Source organism: Berghia stephanieae, chromosome 8 (assembly GCF_034508935.2).
Source record: "Berghia stephanieae isolate SIO BIC M18660-M18661 chromosome 8, UCSD_Bste_1.3, whole genome shotgun sequence".
Taxonomy (NCBI): domain Eukaryota; kingdom Metazoa; phylum Mollusca; class Gastropoda; order Nudibranchia; family Aeolidiidae; genus Berghia; species Berghia stephanieae.
The window spans coordinates 13,057,064-13,062,694 of record NC_088367.1 but is presented as its reverse complement, the minus strand read 5'-3'; positions in this window follow the sequence as shown (position 1 = coordinate 13,062,694).

Sequence of the window (5,631 nt, the reverse complement as noted above, 5' to 3'; positions counted from 1 at the left end):
TATATATATATATATATATATATATATATATATATATATATATATATATATATATATATATATATACACACACGCACACATAAAAATTGCCCTTTTTCTTATTTGGCATCGCTCTGACTAAATGCCATTTGTATTCAAACCTGTGCTTACATTTATGTGACCAGTTGGTATCATTTTATAATATTAAAAGCTTTTGAGATTATTAGCGCTTAATATTTGACAAGTTTGTTTGCAAAGCAACACTAAAAATGTGAATGAATAAAGATAAGGATTTGAATTACTTTTCTAACTTCATAATCAGCGTCAGTTGCAGAAAACTAATCCAGCTTAATTTCAGTTTTGTTCGACAATTTTCGCAAATTCTTTTGGTTTATTTCCAGAAGAATGACATTATGTTCATCTTACTTTGCAGACAAACTCTTCATCGGATCTTTAAAGAATTCCAGTTTAGTCTATTGTAACAATCATGACACATTATAATGGACGTTTAAACTCTTATACTTAAATTTTTACATGTTGACAACGCGCATAATGGCTTGATAGCTTTAAACAGTCAATTTAAAGGAACTGCATATTAGTTTTTAGTAGTTTACATTATAATAGTGAAGATACCATAATTATATTAAACAGTGTAAAATAGATGATTAATACAGATTTATATATAAACTCTTGCCAACTCCAAAAACCCCCCAAAAAACGTTAAATGTTACAATCACAACTTTTTGAAGTTTTAAAATATATCAGGGCTGAGGCTGTTTCCCTTTAAAGGGAGAAATCCACTTAAAAATCCAATTTCATCTCATTAACAGAAGAGACCTGAAATCATTTACAATAATGTCTTATTATAAATCAGTATCATTGTTATCCCCAAATATACGCCCTAAGGCTTAGATCAAGATTGAAAAAAAAAAGAATATGTATGCCAGTATGGATTAATTTGTAGGTGAAATCACAATATTTCTTAAAATACAGCCTGAAACCTAGAGGCCTATTCCTCACCATCATAATTGCTGACACAGAAAGATTTGGATTAGAATGAAATGAATTACATTTGATAATCATCATTATTATCAACAAAGAATTTTAAAAAAATTATTTTTGAAAGTTATCATGTAAAACTAACTTTTAAGATAAGAATGGGAAAATAATTTATGGATGAGGAAAATTAATCGGGTTGTTACGCTCTTCTTTGTGTGTATTCTTGTGGAACCCAATTTCGATACCTTATAGCTAAATATACCTTTTTTTGTGACCTACTGTTTCAAAGCAGTATTATGTCAGGGTAAACCATGTGATAAAAATAGAATTTACAGCGACTAATACGAATCTCAGGGTTAATTTCGATATGGCGGAGAGTAAATATACAATTTAATACTTTGTAGAGAGCACAAAGTTCGTATTTGTTGATATTTTGATTCAAAATTCAATTTTAGGAGTCCGTTTTTGAGATATTGGGTCTCATTTTATAACATAAAGATATTTGTACTAAAAAAACCCCCAAAAAACAAAAACAAACGGAAAAAAAATAAATTACGTGTTGGAAGATTGTGGTACATTCATATTATATTGTATTCAAATGGTATTTGTGATTGTTCTGGCAACTGTTTTCTTTGTGCTAAATAAACATCTCGCTTCATTAAAATTTCCAACCTTTTTATTTCTGTTTTATTTGTCTCAGAGAATTTGGAGATGTCAATAAAAAATTTAAAAAATAGACATTAGAAGCAGTTGAGACATCAAGAGTTCTCATTTTCAAACGGTTTTCAGGTGTGAAAGTTTGCTTGTGATTCTTTTTCTGACTCATTTGTCCAGCATGGCTGGGCAGCTGTGTCTTATTCAATAGTAAATAAGCAATTGTTACTTTCCGTTGAAAACCCCAACAGAAATCGGAATAAAACTCACTCCATGAGCCTCCTGGATCAGTACAGTTCATCACCAAGAAACATGGATGTGGTGAGAATCAAGAGATTATATATGAGATGAGGTTATTAGTGAATAGTTATATCTACAATTTATGCATAATGAATATAACGACATCATCAGGGCCGGTGGTTTTATGTCGTTATAATCAAATGTCGCCGTGTCTAATACTAATACACAGAAAATAAAGAGTGAGGGTAAAATGCAAGGCAATACATGGCAATGGAAGGCAGTCGATCAAGAGATTTTGCTGGTCCCTAAAAGAGCCATTTTAAAGACACAAGTTTTTGGTTGCCACTAAAAGAGACGTTAGCCATTAAATGAGCCGCTGTAGAGCCTCTTGTTTTTCATTGCCCTTTAAAGAGCTGTTTTAGAGACACAAATTTTTGGTGGACATTAAAGGAGCCGCTATAGAGACGGGAGTTTTTGGTGGCCATTAAAAGAGCCGCTATAGAGATGAGAGTTTTTGGTGGCCATTAAAAGAGCTGCTATAGAGATGAGAGTTTTTGGTGGCAATTAAAAGAGCCGCTATAGAGACGCGAGATTTGGTGGCCATTCGAAGAGCCGCGATAGAGATGCAAGTTTTTGGTGGCCATTATAAGGCTGTTTTAGAGGCTAGGACCTGTAATGCTGGTGATGACATTAAGTTGATGATGTGAATAAATCCTTAATTATGGACTGTCTTTTTATTGACCATTATGTCAAACATCTCGGCTTGAGCAATGACGTCAAACAATGCTTCTCCATTCGTGTGCAACTCTGAAACTGAAAAGCGCCAAGTACAATGTTTCAATGGCTGCTTTTGCTTTGATGCTGGAATCCAATGGAATTGACACAATTTTATCATCATCGTCATCCTCAGTTAAGGCATCTCTCTCACATCCAAATGCCTCTGGTGAAATAACACAAGCTTTCCTTTTCACATAACAGCAGAGTCCATACATTGAGGCAACATTACTTATAACTGTACTGAGATGAAATTATACTTTTGCCCGGATTTTATTTTTGCTTTTTGTGTGGGTGTGTTAAGGATTAAACGGCGCTTGTGACCCATTTTGGGACATTTCAGCGTCAGTGAAAAGAAAAGAAAATGGGATAGACAAAAAAAAAAAAATAATCTAGATTTACAATTAAAGCAAACAAGTAAGAGTAAGACAAAGGGGGATGTTTCAAATAGGGAACAGATGTAGATTCCCCGAGCACGCTTTCATTGTTTTGTTGTTTTTAATGGTTTTACGGCGCTTGCAACACATTCAGGTCATATCAGTGCCAGTAAAAAAGGAAGAAAATGGGATTGTACTAGTTCTCGAATTACAATTAAAGCACCCAAGAAAAGGTAAGACAAAGGGGAATTGGTTCAAATAGGAAACGGGTGTAGATTCTAAGAAAGTACTTTGAGATCACCTAAATGTCTCATCCTGACACAAGGACAGGGTCCCCACTAAGAGCAACATATTCAATGTTTACAAATCATATATAAAATGTAAACAAAACATAATACAGTGCATAACAGAAAGATAATTTACAAGACAAAAAATATCATCTCCCAAAACTTTACATTTGACTGTATCCCTCCCAGATAGGGTATCCGACCAGGGCCAGGATAAAACCAAGTACTGTAATCTCATTCCAAGACAAAGACAGAAAGCATGTTGGAAAACATAGAGGGATAGAAGACAATAAATGCCTCCCTGCCATTATGGGAGGTCAAGGAACCCCACCCAAATCCAAATTGTGGTCAAGAGCAAACATTTATGACTCAATCAAAAACAAGGACAGAGAGCTAACTGGAAGGGGACTGCAGATATTTAAAAGCTACAAGTTTGTTTTTATGTTTTATGTTTTTAAGGGTTTTACGGCGCTTGCAACACATTTAATCATTTAGGTCATATCAGCGCCAGTAAAAAGGAAGAAAATTGGATTGTGGAAAGATTCTAGATGTATAGTATAATAAAAAGGATTTGGGGGAAAAAAGTAAGACAAATGGGAGTGCTTCAAATAGGGAACAGATGTAGATTCCAAGAGCACACCATCAATGCACTTTGTTTGAGATCACCTAAATGTCCCACCCATACACCAGCGCAAGATTCCACCAAGAGGAATACAATCAAATGCTTACATTATACATTCAAAATAACAATACATAACAGAGAGATGATTTACAAGGAAAAAAAAAAATCATATCCCAAAACAATTAACTATGCATTTGACTGTTTCCCTCCCAACTAAGCACTACGGCCAGGGCCAGGACAAAACCAAGTAATCTCATTCCAAGACAAAGACAGAAAGCAAATTGGAAAACAGATATACGGGGATAGAAGACACAGTAAGTGCCACCCTGCCCACTATGGGAAGCCAGGAACCCCAACCAGGCTACCAGTTTCACTCCTATCAAGCCTTTTAAATTGATACCGATTTTTTTCTTTTCAAATTATAAATGATTCCGTTACTTATCTGGTTACAATTAACAACAATCGTTTTTACTGACAGAGCAGTATCTTATGTGACTTCCCGTAACTCGTGACTTCATTAAGGCCCAAGTCACATCTTTGTTATTATTGGTCTGTTGGTGAAAATTGGCGCTTGGGAACAACTTAAGGTCATTTCAGCGCCAGTAAAAACAAAAAAACTAGAGCTTTTATATAGCGCAATATCCACTAAATGTGCTCAAAGCCCTTTACAAAGGGTCCCTGACCAACAGCAACACAAGAGACAATTCATGTTAAGCGATATTACATTTTTTCCCCTGACAGAGAGAACGCTGTTGACGGCCAGGTACTCATTTTACACCTGAGTACGGTGAGAGAATGAGTAAAGAGTGTATTCTAAGGACTGAGCAAGGCTCGAACCCAGGACCTTCCGATCTGAAAGTGAGTGTTATACCACTAGACCACATAGCCGTACAAATGGGGAAGTCGTCATAAAGTTCCAGATTTACAAACAAAAGCACAAAAGGAAAATAAGACAAAGGTTAATGGTATTTGTTTGTTTGTTGCTTTAGGTCTCTTCCAACACAATTGAGGTTATATGAGAGACCGCTGAAACAAAAAAAACAAGCAATCTAACAAAAATAGTACAAATGTAAATCAAAATCGTAACCTAAAGATATCATAAGCTAAATTATAAATAACCAAGAAAAAACAGGCAGAAGATTTACAGGAAAAAAAATATCCCCTGTCAAAAATACAATCACAAACCAAAGAAGCAGGATAGGCTAGTAAAGAGAAGAAACGACATCACTATCGGATCGTACACCCATGCGAAGTTAATGGTACAAATAGGGAACATATGTAGATTTCAAGAGCGCACTATCATTGTGCATAGTTTGAGATCACCTAAAAGTCTCATCCAAACACAAGCACAGGATCCCACTGAGGAACACACTCGAATATTTACACCATACATTCCAAACAACAAATATAACAATATATAACAGAGAGATGATTTACATACAAGGAAAAAAACATCATCTTCCAAAACTATACATTTGACTGTTTCCCTCTCAGCCGAGGACTCTGACAAGGGAAAGGACAAAACCAAGAAATCCCATTCCAAGACAAAAACATAAAGCAACTCAGAAAACAGATATAAGGGGATAGAAGACATAGCAAGTGACCTCTTGCACCATGGGAGGTCTAAGGACCCCGTCCAGATATTGAAACAAACAATGTCACGAAAAAATGTTCAATTGACACAAGATTTCTCAAACAA